Below are 19,324 nucleotides of genomic sequence, written 5' to 3'. Positions count from 1 at the left end.
TCAAAACAAACCACAAACCCATACAGATGCTACTATCGTCTAAAATGTACAAGGGCAATGTCAGTACACAGAGGATAGGGAAATGGATCTTTGAGGAAGGAGAAGACAAATACATACCAGTGGACGGCATACGGCTAGATGAGCCACATGAATACAGGGCAGAAACAGTGAACACCCTGCACGACATGTTTAGGGCTTGTGCACCTGAAAAATATATTGATGGTCCTACATTCTTTTGCGATGGAAGCTCAACATATGTAAATAACAAATTACAATCAGCGGCAGCGGGAGTGTACAGGCAAAATGATCAGTGGCTGGATGACTCGATGGTGTTTGACCGAAAAAGCACACAGTACGGTGAGCTCCAAGTGGTAGTGCTGGCACCTGGAAGAATGCAGAAAATACCACCCGAAATAACAACAACAGTGGTAGTGGACTCAGACTATGGGGGTCATTACGAGGTAGTTGGTAACGGATTACCGGTACCGGTAAGGACACTGGTGCCGGTAATCCCTTACCACCCTATTCCGAGGTCCCTTACCGGGTCCCTTCCTTAACACCTGGGGCCTCATTAGGAGTTTGGAGGTAACCATGGCGCTATTAGCGCCATGGCTGCCTCCAAATCCTTACCGACTCCCCCCTGGTGAATGGAGCTATTACCGCCCCATTCCAAGGTTGGCGGGGCGGTAATTCCCCATTCACCAGGGCCCTTCCCCATTCCCATTTGAGCCCCCATAGGGTTCAATGGAAATGGGGAAGGCGCTAATAACGGTACAGCAAATTGCGGTACCGTTATTAGCACCAAAGTCCCTTTGCGGGTCCCATCCTTAACGCCTGGTAAAACCAGGCGTTAAGGGAGGACCCACAAAGGGAACTCGTAATCGGGTGGTAAAGGATTACCGGTACCGTGCCCTTACGATACCGGTAATCCCTTACCGCCCACCTCACCAGGCGTTATGGAAGGGACCCTTTAAGGGACTTCAGAGCTAATAACGGTACTGCAAATTGCGGAACCGTTATTAGCTCCATCCCCATTCCCATTGAGCCCTATGGGGGATCGAATGGGAATGGGGAATGGTTCCCGTAATGGGGATTTACCGTGTCCTCCAGGGTTGGAACCCAGAATGCGGTAAGGGGGTAGCCATGGTGCTAATAGCACCATGGTTACCTCCTACCTCCTAATGACCCCCTATGTGTTTAAAGGGCTCACCATATAAATTACAATGGTGGAGAGACCAACACTATGGGGGACCGATGGGTCAGCAATCTAGTTTGACGAAGATTGGAAGCATATAGATGAATTATCAGGACAGCGCCGAAGAATATGGGTAATTAAAACAAAAGCTCACAAAAGGAAGGGAAGATGGGCCGAAGGAAACAACAGGGCAGACGCTGCAGCAAGACTAGCAATAAAAGAACACTCATGCACACCTGTGCCAACCATGGTAATTCTACAGAGAGGGACGAGGGTCCAACAACCCCACAAGGGGAAGTACTCGAGGAAGAATGGCCAGCGTCACCCCCATCGGAAACAGAGACAGAGGAAAATGAAGATTGGTATGTGGCAGCGGGAGAGGGGACAATGAAAATAATGCTGCGCAGAGGGAAGACACAGGAACAAGGAGGCAGAGAAAAACTCCTGTCTGAATTACAAGAAGAGGATGAGACACCAAGGAAGTACATGAAATCAAAACAAGAGTGTGATTTCATCCATCGGAAGAACAACACGTGGTGTTACAAAACACGCGGACAATGGGTAATAATACTACCTACAGTATTAAAAAGAGATGTCCTGCTATGGGCACACGGCTACTGGACTCATGAGAGGGGAGAAAATGGGTACTGATGCCTGACAGTGATGGCCTGGTGGCCAACAATATTGGAAGTCTGGCAAACACATGTGTCCGTCTGTGTAACATGCTGGAAGTGAGACAGGAGAGGCAAGGAGAAGATGGGCATGCTCCAACACGAGTAATCCCTTACCGCCCTACTACGAGTTCCCTTTGCGGGTCCTCCCTTAACGCCTGGTTTTACCAAAAAAGGTCTTACAAAAAAGAAATAATCAAAACTAGAAGAACACCTTTAATGACAGGATTGCGAAAGCTAATTCTAATACTAAAGAGCTATTCGCCATCCTCCGCGAACTGGAATCCCCTATTCAACTTATAGACAATGCCCCTAAAAACAAAGACTGGTGTACCAACATACAAAATGCCCTCTCCAACAAAATCTTCAATGCAAAATTGCAAAATAAAAGGCCACACTGTCACCCTTGGACCAACAAATACCCCAACCTCAAGAGAATAAGTCTACCGCACCCTTCAGCTTCAAGACTATCTCCATAATCGACACAGAAAAAATAATACTTTCCCTCAAACCGTCAAACTGCAAGGGCGCCTCCTGCCCAGCACAAATAATAAAGGACGCAGCTAGGGACTTAGCTCCCTTCATTACCAAGCTCATAAACTCCTCCTTTAAATCCAATACAGTACCTACCAACCTCAAAGAATCATGGGTACTCCCACTGTTGAAAAAAACAAACCTTGGACCCCACGATCCCCACCAACTATAGACCCATCACCACTGTGCCATTTCCACTTAAAATCCTAGACAGAGCTGCCTACATACAAATCCAGGATTACCTGGAAGCCAACCACCTGCTTGGCTCACGGCAATCTGGCTTCCGTCCACTCCATGGTACGGAAACAGCTCTGCTAGACCTCAAGACACAAATTGAAGAACTAAAGGATAATGGAAAAACGTCCTTACTCCGCCTACCGGACTTGTCGCCAGCTTTCGACTTGGTTGACCATGCAGTCCTATGTAACCACCTCGAATCTGCCGCCAACTTCACCGGAGATGCCATAGCTTGGGTCCAATCCTTCTTGGCTAATCGCACTATGCGAGTCTTCTCCACTTCGGACTCTGCTGACCCTATCAATATAACCTGTGGTGTCCCACAAGGATCCTGTGTCTCCCCACCATGTATAACATCTTCACCAAGCCTCTGTTTGACAAGTTGGACAGACTGGGTGTCACCTACACTAACTACGCAGACGACACCACGATCCTCATACCCCTTTCGGGCGACTACGAGACAGACTCAGCCTTGGTGAACAAGATATACACCCTCATTCAGGCATGGATGGCCTCACATGGCCTCTGCTTGAATGACGATAAAACGGAGATACTAATCCTAGGTTCTGAAGCCAATATCCAAAAACTCACCCCAAACTACATATCCTTCAGCATTGATAACAACCCTATCAAGGTGATGCCTGTGGATAAAAACCTGGGATTCTATCTGGACTCCTCCCTCACCCTCAAGAAGCAGGTCAACTCCCTCGCCTCCTCCACCACCTACACCTGCAAACTTATCCGTGCATCCAGGCCGTACCTCTCCAGTGCCAGCTGCATCACTCTAGCTAATGCTCTCGTCATGTCTAGGTTAGACTACTGCAATGCCCTGTACTCAGGTGCCACCAAATACATCACAGATAAAATTCAAAGACTGCAGAACAATGCCCTGAGAGCAGTACTAAATATCCCTCACAAAGAGCACGTCACCAAATTCAGGAAAGAGGTTAATTGGCTAAAAATAACGGACAGAATCCTATTCAAAACAGCTTCCCTCACCTCTAAATGTCTGAACAACTTAGCCCCCCCGTATCTAATGGAAATTACGAGGAGAACTTCCATGCGACCCATAAGATCTGCCAACTCCTTTAAACTTGAGACTCCTAGGTTTAAACGCTCAACAGCGGGAGGTTCTAGTTTCCCCGTCAAAGCTGCCTACTGTTGGAACAAGCTGCCACTCGACCTCAGAACTGAACAACCGTACCCTAAATTCAGACACAAGGACACAAGCTTATTAATTGGTTGCGGGCCAATAACACATAACTTGACTAACACCCCACTCACCCCCACCTTGACCCTTACCATATTTCCGGCTTATGTATCTCTCCACACCAAGATAGCTGAGTATGCATTTCCACCTTCCTAGCCCATATGTGATACTTAGACTTATAGCCTTACCTATAAACCTGAGTATATACACCCACCTGTTAGACAGCCTTGCTAGAGTGTTCCGGACTTTTCCAAGTCATGCCATGTGCCTATACATATGTTTTGTACATATTCTTGCATATATATATTTCTTCCTTCCTCCTTTTTATTATTCGTTTTGCCTATGTGTTCTATATACTCATGCCAATTATTGTAATAAGCTTAAGATTTCTTGTATACTGCTGCTCCCGGCTACCCAAGGGTTTGGTGCGCATTACCAAATAAACAAACAAACAAACAAACGGGACCCGCAAAGGGACTTTGGAGCTAATAACGGTACCGCAATTTGCGGTACCGTTATTAGCGCCTTCCCCATTCCCATTGAGCCCTATGGGGGCTCAAATGGGAATGGGGAAGAGCCCTGGTGAATGGGGAATTACCGCCCCCGCCAACCTTGGAATGGGTCGGTAATAGCTCCATTCACCAGGGCGGAGTCGGTAAGGGTTTGGAGGCAGCCATGGCGCTAATAGTGCCATGGTTACCTCCAACCTCGTAATGAGGCCCAGTGTATTGCATTGAACAATAGGATGGTGAAGTTCTGTTTATGAGGCACCAAAGCCATCTGAAGAGAATGAAGAAAGGAAGGGAATATGGAGAAAGTGAAGAGCATGAAAGGGGTAGGAAGGACGGAGTAAAAAAAGGGGAAAAAGTACAGAAAGAAAGAAAGATGTACAGCAAAGGTATGTGTTTTTGTCTTCCAGATGTGCCTGTGCATATGGCCAATGGAAATGGCATATGAATGGATTTATCAAAGTAACACAGGTGGTGGCCGACACATTCAAGATATCAAATTGTTGATTATGTTTACAGTTCCCTACGCATGCACAACAAGGAACACCATTAGTGGCAGAGCCATTTATAATGGAAAAATGGGTGGGTGATGTAAGGGCAGGGTCCAGAAAGGACGAAACAGGACAGGTGGTACCCTCATTTACATTCCAAGAATCACTTTCTGCACCCTTCTGCATTAAATCTGCGGGGGGTGGGGGGAGGAGCGCGATCACAGGATTATGCGGTAGGGACATATGGGCCCTATGCCATGACAATCACAATAGACACAAAAAGTTACATCCACGGATTTAAGAGGGTAATATGTACCTGTTATGATGAGGAAGGATGTAGGGAGCAAAATGTAACTAGGTACGACATACATGGGGAAATAATGGATGCAAGGAGACACATAGTACACCCAGATGACTGTAGATGCAAGGGCCCAGTGGTTAGGAATGAAACAAGATACTTTTTGGGTTTGGCAATATACAACAGGGTACTTTTCAACTGGAAGAACTACCAAATACACCTGTTCACCTCAGGGGTGTTTTGGCTCTGTGGAGGGCGGGCCTACAAAACTTTGCCCAGACAGCAGGAGGGTGTCTGCACGGTAGGGCATTTACAACCAGATGTTTTACGAGATCTAACTATGTTTTTATCTGATTTCTTGAGGCCCTGCGCAAGGAGAGGTTGGGATGGCGCCAGTAAGGTCACAGTGGCTGTAGAATGCGTGATGGACACGCCTCAGGCGATGGGAAACCATCTCTGCGAGAAGTACATGCTGTTCGTGGCTACAAGCTGTAACCAGACCCCCAAGGCTAAACGGCCCCCTGTGCAGGAAGACATTATTTCAAGAACCTGGACACTTTTATCACTTGTCCCCTGATTGCCCCTACATGCCTTACGTGGGCCCGGACGCAGTCCGCAGGCAACACTGTAACATGAGTGATGAGGACTGGAGTAGCCACCTTGTCTGTATATAAGGATGAAACTGGCCTGAGGTGGTAGAGCAGTCCACGCAGGTGTTTGGTTCCTGCTTTCAATACATGCTGAGCCTTTTCTACTTCTGGTCTCCTGTGTGGTTATTTCGGTGTGTTGCAGAGTGTTGTGTGCGAAGGGCATTTGCAGTGGGGAGCAGGACGGATGTTCGTAACAAGGTAAGAGTAGGTGTTGTAGGTTTTGTTGCAGTAGTTACTGAAACCAGGCAATGAGTTGGTGTTTGAGTTTTGTGGTTGTTGGACATTCTTACATTTATATGCCCGGAATTTTGACTTCGGAGTCCTTAAGTGTTTTGTGGTTGCAGACGTAGGACCTTCAAGCATTGTTGTGCAGGAGTAGTGTAGTAGTAGTGACACAAAGAATATATTAGTGTCATGGAGGATTCTGCCATGGGAAGTTGTTTTTGTCATGTGGAGGCTGTATTGCACTTCGGTGCATGGAGTAATCCCGTGTTTAGCTGTGGTGTTAGCACGGTTGTGGCAAATGGAGGATGTGCACTGTAGTTTAGCCGGCTTATTGTAGTATTTACTTATTGGTGGTGTTGCCTGAAAATGAGACTGGCCAACCTGTGTTTGGGTGACAGGTGAGGTTCCATGTGAACATGGGATTGCCCTCCTGTGTTTGTGTGGTTTGTTGACGTTACTGCTCTCTTGCAGTGGTGTTTGTGTTTTCAATGTGTTATTTGTTCAGTGAGTGACCTTTCTATGCTCTTCTTTTATTTGTTTCTCAGGGAGATGTGGTAGTTTTTGGTTGTGTTACATTTTGGTCTCGTGATTGGTGTGTGGTATGGTGGGGTTGTTGTTTTGATGGTTGTGTCCTCGGGGCGTTCACTTGCTGGTTGCGACATTACAGGATTTTAGTTTCTTGTTTGGTTGCTCGGTGTAGTTGAGGAGGTTTTTTGCTCAGGTGTGGCAGACCTGAGGCCCTAGTATGGCAGCACAACCAAATTCTCTTGCGTAATTTCAAAAATAAAACTTTATAAAGGGATGATTTCGTCATCCATGAATTTTGTACCCCAGTTAGGGTTTTAACTCCTAATCCAATGTTCACAGTAATATGTGATATGTTACATGCGTCTTAGCAGACAGAGTCAAAGTCTTCAAAGTACAGTATGCTTTACGCGTTTCGGGGCGAATAGATCCCCTTCTTCAGAAGATGTCTACTAGACGTGTTATTTCTTCAATCTTTCCGTCTACATGGCCCACGTTGGATTAGGAGTTAAAATCAAGTACAAATTGTCTACTATAAGCCACATGAATTGTAAATGAAAGTTTTTGGTTGTCTGGACTATAAAAGATAGTTACTATTTGTACCATGTACTGTAAAAATCAGTTTACTTTATGTTATATATGTTGGTTATGAACTGATACAAATTGAATGTTGAATTATTGTTTGTCTAAATTAACCCTAACTGGGGTACAAAATTCGTGGATGACGAAATCATCCCTTTATAAAGTTTTATTTTTGAAATTACGCAAGTGAATTTGGTTGTGTTTTCAACTACAGGGTGTGCAAGGGACGGGAGTGTTCCACAAAGGTTGTGGACACCTGCTGTTTTCACATAGTTTGGTACAACCCAGTGTCAGGGTTGATATTCTCCCCTGTACCCCGCTAAGCATCTTAATACTTTTACCTAATGTAAGCAAAAGGTGTGCACTAGGCAAAATTGTTTGAGCCCTAGTATGGCAGGCCAGAACATAAGGAGGTAATGTTTGGTTTTGATGGTTATGAGTGTAGTTGAGGTTGCTGCTGTGCAGTATTTTATACCCTCCTGTGGATAGTCTGTGCTTGGGTGTGGCAGACTCAAGGCCTTGGTGTGGCAGGCCAGGGCATAAGGGAGAATGTGTTTATTTTGACTGATATGTTTTCCTGTTAGGCAATGTGTCAGTTAGTTTGGTTCTTAGAGGCTGTTAGGTTGAGTGTTGGATGGGTATTGTGTTGTTAGGGAAAGAGGTGTGTGGTACCTTGAATACAAGTAAGCTTGATGCTGCTGTGAGAATGTTGGATGGAATGTAGAATGCGTGTTGCTAGAGATTCCGGGTGACTGTTATTCTGGACTTGCATGGGACTGTGAACTAAGAAGATGCATACTCCCTGTGTTCCTATCTAAGCCTTAATCTGGAACTGAAGAATAAAGCACATTTCCTGTTTTGTACTTACCATCTCCTGCCTGATTCCTGTGTCCTAGTCCCATGCTGGATTATTCAGACACCAACGCAGAACTCCTGGCAGGGCGTACATGTTCACAGGGTTTGCCCACTAGTCGCTTATGTTGTGGGTTGCACAAAGGATACAGAGCCAGCAAGGTAAGTTCACTATCACTTTATTGGTACTTTAGTAAAGGGGGAGCCACACTGTGCCCAACCTCCTGAGTACAGCACGAACGGCCGTCTGCCTCTCCCTGTGTAGCATCAACTACAGTTGGTTTGAAACCAGCACTGCATCTGACGCTGCACGGGGATACCGACATCCGCAGAGCAGCAGATTTAGCGCTTCTCGGCTACACATTTATACTAATGCTGCTGCCTAGTTCAAAATGGTGGCTACCAGCATTGCCTGGTGCCAATAAATCGACTTACTCCATACATTCCAACATTTTGCGCAGCTGGGAGGGAGATTTTGTAACGACAATTGGGTGAATTTAATTTTCCCATTGGGTTGAATTGGGGTAGAAATATTTTAGGAGGGAGACAGCAAAAAATAGCACAGTTTTGGATGAAATCAATCAGGAGTCTCCCGCCTAAATCAGGAGGGTTGGCATGTATGTTACCCTTATCAAGAGGCCGCTGGGATCAAAAGAAAAACACTAGAGCCATGGGGCCCAGTTTAAGGCAAAATGTAAACAATTGTTTTCGCCTGATTCTGCTTCCTTGTTTTCTTTTAAGGAGGTTCCTTCCAACCCTGCCCTCTTCCATCTCTTGACCCACTATTTCATGCTTTTATCATTTCGTTAAGTCACTTATATCACTACTTTAAAGATTCTGGAGTTCTGTGACCGTCCATAATATGTCCGACTAGATGCTAACAAGTAAATGAAATGCACAGAGACAAGGCCTAAGGATCAAAATATGCATTTGCATACATATATAATCATACAGATGATAATAATAATAATAAAAGATGGCATCTAAACACAATTCTTCTTAAAGATCCAAACTTCATCAGAGAGATCACTGTATTCTGTAAGGAATTATTTGCACTGAACTGTCCTGATCAGACTAATATTAAATTACCTGCGACGCCTTTAAAGGGATAGTGCGCTCAAAAATATTATTGTCCCGATCGTTCAGGCATGTGTTTTTCAGCACACAGTGATCGATCGTAAAAAACTTTCCTATCCATCTTACCTTGGTTTTCCTCACTTTTACACATGCGAAAACAAGGAGTCGGGTATGGCCATCTTGTGCTAATCTTATCCGTGGATCGATTGCCCGAAGTTCAAGTGCCCCTGCGTCACTAAATCATATCCCCCGCCCCTGAAGCTGACATCACTATTCCAAACAATATGCTCCACCTATTTTCATGACGTTAGTGGGCAACCTAGCTAAACGCGCCCAGTCATCACCCACGTAATAACGTCAGTTGACACAGAACACGGAAGATCAACACACTCTCACAGCACGTCCCAAATTGAATTTACTACCAATAACTTTACTACAGAAAACACCATTAATCTGCAATTTTGCAAGTGCTTTAATTTATCAAAGAACGCTCCAAAAACCACATTGAGATCCACTGATTGCGATGAACCACCAATACTTGTGTGTACTTAGGCTCGAGGGGCAAAATGATGCACGTGGTGTTCCTTTCGGGAGAAGATGTGTATTCGATGCATCAAATTCTTGCTACACCGTAAACGATGATAGGTTGCTCCTTATCGCTGGTACCGCCAAAGGGCATATTGGTCCCGGTCTATCGTCCCACATTATGGTGATGCTGAATGATGCGGTTAGGCGTATCTGCCATTGCTGGTTGAAAAAGCCATCCCATGGCAGCTGGAAATTATGGAATTCGCAGAACGGTACAATATATCTGTGTAGATAACAGAATAAAAATATATTTTAGTATCCGTTCTTTATACTAATTTATGTTGTAATTCTGCCTCGGATGAAACAGAATAACGAACACAAACTACACAAAATGAACACACACAGACAACTTGGGGGACTATTTTAGACTACTATGTGCATAAAAGTTTAGAGCTGAGAAGTCGGTGTAGCTCCCAAAGGTATGGATAAAGTCACTCATAAATGGGACAACGGACAGATGGCATTGTAACGGAACTGAGAATATTATCTATAGAGAAGCGAACCAATTACCCTTGGAAAATGTTCTGAACCCGGCCCTTTCAATAATGCAACCTTGATTGCACACCCTGATATTTCATGGGACGAAGTGGTTTAGATATCACTAGCCTGCATACAGGTTGTGCTTTTGTCTTGTCTACGTGTAATCGTCACAATATGCTCCAACAAACAAACCATAACAATGTCAATAATCAATACAAGCCAAAAATCCCAACCTTTACTCATCCCGACTTAACCAAAACACCAATAACAATTATTAGTAGACTTATAAATAAACCACTAGTTATGAACTTGGTATTTTAAATATGGTGTGGTATACAGAACAACATATTCTGTTCACTCTTTACGTCAAAATGTAATTTTCGCACGTCGCTAAATTCTCCAATATGCAAAAAGAACAATTTCCCCTTTTTTCATCGCAAAAGTATTATGTATAGTTCAACTTACATTAGGTTTAGTTGTTCTATTCTCTTGGCGTAACGTGCTGTGTCGGCTCTGAAAAACGATTTGCAAATATTGAAACTAAGGTCCTCATTACGAGGTAGGAGGTAGCCATGGTGCTATTAGCACCATGGCTACCCCCTTACCGCATACTGGGGGTCATTCCGAGGTTGGAGGTAAGGAATAACCGGCACCGGTAAGGTGCCGATGCCGGTAATCCCTTACCTCCGTATTCCGAGGTCCATTTGCGGGTCCTTCCTTACCTCCTGCTTTTAGCAGGAGTAAAGTACGGGACCCGCAAAGGTACTTCAGAGGTAATTACCCCCTTCCCCATTCCCATTGAGCCCTATGGGGCAGAAATGGGAATGGGGAAGGGCAAAAGGTGAATGGGGAATTACCGGTCCCTCCAACCCTGGAATGGACCGGTAATTACTCCATTCATCATGCCGAATTTGGGACGGTTTCGGAGGCAACCATGGAGCTAATTACTCCATGGTTAGCTCCAAACCCGGAATGAGGCCCACTGTGTCTGGGTTTTCGGAATGGGTACTTACCGGGTCATTCCAACCTTGGAGGACCCGGTAAATCCCCATTCTGAGAACCAGTCCCCATTCCCATTTGATCCCCCATAGGGCTCAATGGGAATGGGGAAGTAGCTAATAACATTACCGCAATTTGCGGTACCGTCATTAGCTCTGAAGTCCCTTAGCGGGTCCCGTCCTTAACACCTGGTCAGACCAGGCGTTAAGGAAGGGACCCGCTAAGGGACCTCGGAATATGGAGGTAAGGGAAAACCGGCACCGGCACTCTTACCGTTGCCGGTAATCCCTTACCTCCTACCTCGTAATGAGGCCCTAAATGTTCCAATATCCACTTTCATAATAGTAAATGTTATCATTTTTGCTGGTATTCCATAGCTTCTGTCCTTCTAGCCTGGCGATTGCTCCCTTCGGTCCAAGGTCACATAACAATTGAAGCTTGTTTTCAGCGCTTATGTTTGGTAGGTTTCATTTTTGCAAATGAATGCCACAATATTAAAACATACCGGAGAAGATGCCGCAGTGTGAACGGATACATTTCTTTTCACCAAAAGCATCATCCCACGAAGTGGGGGGGGGCGTGGCCAGCCAGCCATGGAGTAGGACGTGCTCCGGAGTGGCTGCTCCTACTGATCCGATATCGATCCTAATGGAAGCACTTATTCGGACTAAAATCTGCTGAAAACATAGGTGGAGATGTTGGAAGGTGTTCCCTACTACAGTGGCAAAGGACCAATTGTTTGGGGAAAAGATGTCCGAGATATGAGCTCTGCAGGGTTTTGCTGTGTGGAACACGAAGTCCTGCAAAATGGTGGCTAACAAAGGCATCGGGCCCGGAAAACACCCCGATCGCCGGAACGACTGAGTCAGGCTTTCAGCTGCGAATGAAGGGCTCGCTTCGTATGATACCCAGAGGCGAATGCTTAAAGCCGCAAGAAAAGCTTCAAGCGATGTGCTGCGCTGTGGGGTGAGCCCGGGAGAGGAAGCGCACAAGATACACTGTCGCGAGCGGCCACTGATAGCAGCGCTTGCGAAGCCCACGTCGGCTGGGGTGCCCGGCGGATCGTCGGAAAAGCAGAAGAACATTTGGTGTGTGCAACGTTGTATAGCATGACTCGGAAAGGCTGTCTGTTGACTGCAGTAGCTTGAGTGCCGGCGCATAGAGATTAAAGCAGCCGACTGTAATAACATTTGGTCACGGCGAGGCAAGCCTGCGAGCGAGATGTTGCTGTGCACTGAAGCGTGAGCGAGGCCCCCAAGTGCAACAGAGATCAGCTGGGGCGGCCGCTTGGGGCCTTTGTTGGGAAACGGTGGGTGTCGCGTGCCCAAACTCTCAGTAATATAGTCCTGGGCGAGGGAGGCAACAATAATAGTGCACCGAACTGGCAGTAGAGCTCGGGCGAATAGTGTAATTGAAGCAGCAAGCGGCGGCTCACGAACAATATTCAGTGACCGGAACGTGCAAGTGCACATTCGGCAGCAGCGGCCTCTGGGGGACATGTTGATACTGCCGAGCTGGCACAGGCAGTGGTGATCGTGCTCTTTCCAAAATAAATGAGGGCGCAGTATTGAGAACTGGAGGCACGCACAGTGGCTGTATACTAGCTCATGACTCTGTGCAAAGCCACAAGGTGGGAGCCAACACAGGAAGACGTGACCTGTGGGGCGAGCTCAAGCTACTGAAGAAGTTAAAAACTGCAGAGGCTACAGGCGGCAGAGCACAGCGTGCGCAAAACCCCAAGGAGCCTGGGGAACTAGACAGAAAGAAATAGTGCGCCCCAGGTCGTAACAAAATAAGCTGTAACGTGAGAGGACACAACCCACTCGAAAACTAACCCAGCGAGCACAAGCTTAAATAGAGCCCCCCTGAACAATTGACCCAGACCTGTGGTATTACTCTGAGGCCGTATCAAATCAGAGGAACAAGATAGATGCAGCTGAGGCCAAACAACCTAGTATGCAAACTGAAGCTGCAAGATGACTGGGCGAGGGGCCATAAGCAAGAACAAGAACAAACAATCCACAATGGAAGCATTCGCCAAGACACAACTATCCCCAGCGACCACTGCACCTAAGGGCACGACAGCACCGGCAGAGAGCACTGTAGCGACGGAGAACCATCAGATTTTAGCTGCTATCACGAAGCTGAGAGACTCATGGGGGTCAGCGATGGCAGACCTACGCACTTCACTGGAGGCCAAGATAGACGCAGTAGGCATTGACGTTGCCTTGCTATGACAAGATGTAAGGGCATTGGCAGAGAGAACGAGCAACCTGGAAAGTGCAGTAAAAACTAACTCAGACACCAGCGCCAACAATGCGAAGGAGGTTTACATATTAAAACAGCAGGTAGTTAACCTGGAAAATCGTGCGGAAGAAGCGGAAGGGAGAGCAAGAGGAACAACATCCACGTGGTTGGCTTGCCGGAGGGGGAGGAAGGCCAAGACCCCACAGACTACGTTGAGAACCTACTCTTACAACAAGAAATAGGGGCCGAAAAACATTCGCAAGGATTCGCAGTGGAGCATGCACATAGAGCTCTTGTGAGGAGACCGAAGCCGCCCCCCCGCCCCCCTGGGCAATAATCGCGAAAATATTGAACTACAAGGATTGCGAGAGGATTTTGGAGTACTTTTGCAAAGGAGGAACGATAGAAAGGGCCTCGTGCACCATCACAGCATATCCGGATTATACAATGTTGGTCCAGAGGCAGCGGTACAGTTATGTGGCAATCAAAAGAAGGTTACGCATGGCAGGAATAAAATATATGCTTCTGTATCCCGCGAAATTGAAAGTGCTGCATAAGAGCAAGATGTTTTTTTTTACACCCCCGAAGAAGCGACGACATGGCTAGACCTTCAGGGTTGTCCGGAACAAGATGCGGAGCAAGCTCAAGAGGAACACGATAAGTGAAGGGGACATTGCATGTATGTTGATGTGGCGCACAGCGGATACCCCAATAGAAATAATGATGGTGATTATGAGTAAGGGGTGTGACTAGGCAGGGTCGATATCTTGCGGGGATACCATTGACTTTGGCGAACTTAAAAGACTTGAATATAGTAATGTGCGCACATGCGCCAATTGTACAGCAAAGTGTGTTGGGATTATAGCAAATAGGAGTGGCAGGATGCAAGCACCCTACCCCCCCACCGAATAATAGTAAAAGTTGTAGCAGGTTAGCCACTAGGGCGGCCTCACCCTGCGGAGCATCGAATACAGGCGGGAGCCAGAAAGAGCTAGATGCGGGGGTGCCTGAGATCCAGGGATGGAGCTGGGCAACAGTTGGGGAGGGGGATGTTGGGGAGGAGAGGAGGGGCGGGGTGGGAGGAACGGGGAGTTGGGTGAGTTTCGGAAGGGAAGGGTGTTGGGACGGAGGGTGTTATAGAGGTGTTTGAAGTGTTTGTAGATAGGGGAAGTTTGAACCGGGGAACGAGCCTATATAGACAGGAACAGAAACGAGAAATGGAATGCACTGATGGAGTGGGGATGGGAGCCATAACAAGCCATGGGGGACCTTAAGATAATTACATGGAATGTCAGGGGTCTAAACAGCTATTTAAAAAGAAATAAGGTTATGCTATACCTGCACAGACAGAAGATAGATATTGCGCTGCTACAGGAGACTCATTTGATGAGAGAAAGACTGGGAACGGTTATGAGGAAATGGAAAGGGGTCGTGGTGGGCTCAACATACTCTGCCTATGCTAGATGGGTCCTCATCTGGGTGGCACCGCATGTCCCCTTTCACGTGTTAGAGGAAACTGCGGGAGCGGATGGGATAGTAGTCATACTGAGGGGATTGGTGGAGAATAGAGAGATAAGTATAGTGAATACATACGCACCCAATCAGAATACGGCAACATATTTTAGAACCTTGAGTACTCACCTTGGCATGTGTATGGGAAGTGCGGTGATCTGGGGTGGAGATTTTAACTGTGTACTAAACCCCAAGGTGGACAGATTAGATCGAAAATTGGATAAACCAGCGGCACGAGTGCTGCAAACACTGCTAGCCGACTTTGGTCTGGCAGATGTATGGAGAACGAAGCACCCCCATGAAAGACAGTACTCGCACTATTCTGCCCCACAACAGTTGTATACAAGGCTAGACTATGGGCCTCATTACACGGAAGGCGGTAAGGGTTAACGGTCACCGGTAATGGTACCGGTGACCGTTAACCCTTACCGCCTTATTACGAGGTCCCTTTGCGGGTTGGTACTTTAACGCCTGCTTTTGGCAGGCGTTAAAAACCAACCCGTAAAGGGACCTCGGTGCTAATTACAGCACTGCAAATTTGCGGTACCGTAATCAGCACCTTCCCCATTCCCATTATGCCCTATGGGGCAAAAATGGGAATGGGGAAGGGCAATGGTGGAAGGGGGAATTACCGCCCCGCCAACCTTGGAATAGGGCGGTAATTCCCCTTTCCACCAAGGCGGTGCCGGTATTTTACCGGCATGAACCATAGCGCTAATAGACATAATGATAGAAATGGTGCGGGCAGAATATAAAGCGAGGGTCCTGTCGGACCACTTGCCTTTAGTTGTTGGCTGGCAACACCGCTCCCCAAGAGCGAGGATCCCAACATGGCGGCTCCGAGCGGAGGCGCTTAAAGATCCCTTGTTTAGGGAAGATATAAGGGAGGAGATCATAAACTACTTTGAGGTGAATACGGGTAGTGTGGACTCGGCGAGCACGCTATGGGAAGATTTTAAGGTGGTGTTGCGGGGCGTAGCCATAGCAAAATCTAAAAGCCTGCAAGGAGGAATCCTAACTGACTTACATGAAGCTGAAAGGGAGCTGGAAAAAGCGCAAAGGGAGAATGACGATACTGGAACAGATACGAGCTGATACTTAAATTGCAACAGACATGTGGAGAACATTGGGATAGGTTGTGTAAGCTAAGTTATAAGAAATACATAGAGAGACAGCACGCGGGAGGAGACAAAATGGGAAGGCTTCTGGCATGGTTATACAAGAGCGAAATCCCCAGACCCACCATTAGGACAATAACAAGAGAAGATGGCAGTGTAGCTGACACCCAGGAGGGAGTTAATCAGGAGTTTGCTAATTACTACAGGGAACTATATGGGGATGCGGAGAAGAGTAGTCAAGAGGAAATAAAAGAAACTCTTGAAGACATAGCTCTGCCCAAAATACGTGCTGAAGAAAGAGAAGAGTTGCATGCACCGATTACTTTGGAGGAGTTAGAAGCAGTGGTGAGATAACTACCTACTAGTAAGACCCTAGGGGCGGACGGGCTTCCAAGTGAGTTTTATAAAGCGTATAAAGCAGAAGTGCTCCCCCCAATGTTAGATATGCTAAATGAAGCGTTGAGACGGGACGGCTGCCAAAGTCGCTTAGAGAAGCAATTATAATTCCGCTTCCTAAGCCCTATAAGCCTGGACACAGCTATGGCTCCTACAGACCGCTATCAATGCTGAATCAGGACAGCAAGATACTGACAGCTGTCTTGGCAAGCAGACTGCGAAGAGTCATAGGCAAACTCATACACCCAGATCAGACAGGCTATGTTCCGATTAGGAACATAACTCATAACCACAGGCGACTCCACCGAGTCGTCGAATGGGCGGGCAGGAATGAGGGTGAAATGGCAATAGTGTCTCTAGACGCGGCAAAGGCCTTCGATTCTGTCAAGTGGCCATGGCTGCTGGCGGCCTTGGCAGGATATGGGATGGGGCCTGGATACATAAAATGGGCAAAGATGTTATATAGTGAGCCGTTGGCCAGAGTCAAGACAGGAGCTGTGATTTCTGAGAGATGGTGGCTAGGCAGCGGTACTAGACAAGGGTGCCCATGGTCCCCTATGTTATACATACTAGCTTTGGAGCCTTTGGCTATATATCTCAGACAACAGTATGACACTATAGGCATCGAGGTGGGAGGGGAGCGACACTTAATCTCCTTGTATGCAGATGATTTGCTGTTGTACCTGAAGTACCCGGAGGAGAATCTTCAGTACATCCTGGAGGTTATGGATAGGTATGCGGGGCTGTCTGGCATAGCGGTGAATCCTCAGAAGTCTATCATTTTCCCGTTAGGTAGCTATAAGGGAATCCCTATAGGGCAGCTGCCAGTGCTGCAAGCTCCTTGGGCTGTTGATACCTTTCGGTACCTTGGGAGAGATGTGTACCATACGGTTGAAAAAGAACATAGAAACAACACGGAGGTAGCTATAGTAAAAATTGGAAAAAGTATGACATTTCGGGGGAAGCTGCCACTAGCGATGATGGGGCGTAGTGCAATGCTTACGATGGTGGTCTTGCCCAGACTTCTGCATTATTTTGGGAACATTCCATACCTCATACCTGGGAAGTTTTTCACCAGGCTAAACAGTATGTGCAGGGACTTCCTATGGCAGGGCACCAGACGCAGGGTGGCACTATGGAAGTTGCAGAATTTTTACGAAAAAAGAGGAATAAGGCTCCCTAACTACGAGGTCTACTATGTAGCGAGCCAATTGCAATACCTTGCTAAATGGCTCTCGGACAAAGTGACCCCTGAATCCAGGTTGTTTAGCGCAGATTGTGCCCCATTTTATTTAAAAGAAGTGATCTGGTTGCCCAAGACAGAAATGAAGGTGTGCCCTGGGATGATGATGCTTGGGTGGAGGATCTGGCGCCGAGCGTGCCGGATGATGGAAATCCCGGCCCCATGCTCCCTGCAGATACCGCTGGTTGCGCTGGCCAGAGGAGATGTGCAGCTACGAATGACAATTAGAAACCACTGGGAATCGGTGGGGTTGGTAACTATGGGAGATGTCTGGCGGGAGGGAGCCATCATAAATTTTGAAGAGTTGGGTGAGGAAGTAGGACTACACGTGGGTCAGTATTTTACATACCATAGATTGGTGCGGGAAATCAAGAAAACTTGGCCTGAAACGGTACTCGAAGAAGAGCCAGATGGTACCGTAGAGACGATATATGATATAACAGAGGGAGGGCATGAGATTTGAAGATTGTATGAAATTCTGATGCTCAAGGTTGGGAAAGAACCAACGCAACTAAGATTAGACTGGGAAACTGAGGTGGGAGCCCCGATGGAGGACGGGATGTGGGAACGTGCTCTGTGGTATCATAAAAAGGTGTCAAGAAACGCTTGGTTGAAACAGATACAATTATATATTATGCACAGGGCATACATGACACCCCTGAAGATATCAAGGTTTAAAAATGCCGGTAGACAAGCATGTCCCAAATGTGATGAAGAACAGGTTGACATGGTACACATGTTTTGGTCCTGCCCAGTGATTGAGCGCTTCTGGAACGAAATAGTGGGGAAACTAGCGGAAAAAGGGGTCACTATTGTTATAAACTCAGCCTGGGCCTGCTTACTGGTGGGGTTCCCTAGATCGCAGAAACTGAAGCATGTCAACAAACTGAAGGATTTAGCATATGTGCTCGCAAAAAGGAGGATCGCCATGGGTTGGAAGGCTTGTCATAGGCCACGGGGGGAGATGTGGTGGAAGGAGTTGCAGAGGTGGGCGGAGGCAGAGACTATGGTATGGCAGGAGGCAAGTAACATAGGAGGAGAAGAAGAGGTGGGAACCCTGATGGCATGGAAATCGTTGGTAGCGGAACTGTTTGGAACGATGCCAGATTTGGCGGAATCCACTGGAAAACAGACCCCACCATGCGGTGCAGATACAAAGTGAATAGGATTAAATAGGCTCACAAGGGGGGTGGGATAAGGGGAGCAGTGATCAAACTGTGTAATGAACAAAGTGGAATTGCATTATTGATACTTGCACTGCATATTTGGTTTGTATTGGTTTTATTGGTTGAAAATGTAATAAAATTGTTTTAAAAAAAAGAAAAGCATCATCCCACAAAGTGACCATCACTCCATGGAGCACTGAGCACAGCAGGTGCACATGGCATTAAAAAAATACAAGAAAAATAAATGAATTGTTGGCATCCACCAATGCCGCACGATCTGGAAATACTGTCTCTAGTGCGGATTATGAACCTATATGTGATGTCATTCATGACATTGTGGCCTTTCCATAGGCAAAAGCATTAGATCTGGAGTCTCAATGTCTCAATGTTCACGAACAGCATCTACCTTTGTTGATTATTATTTAATTTTGGAATAAAGATAACCTTGTGAAATCCTGCAACCTATCTCTTTGCTTCTTTCATGAGAGGTTTGTATTCATTAGGTTCTGAGCGTAACAT

This window comes from Ambystoma mexicanum, chromosome 7p (assembly GCF_040938575.1).
Source record: "Ambystoma mexicanum isolate Mex_15411 chromosome 7p, UKY_AmexF1_1, whole genome shotgun sequence".
NCBI classification, from domain to species: domain Eukaryota; kingdom Metazoa; phylum Chordata; class Amphibia; order Caudata; family Ambystomatidae; genus Ambystoma; species Ambystoma mexicanum.
Note: the sequence above shows the minus strand (reverse complement) of the source record.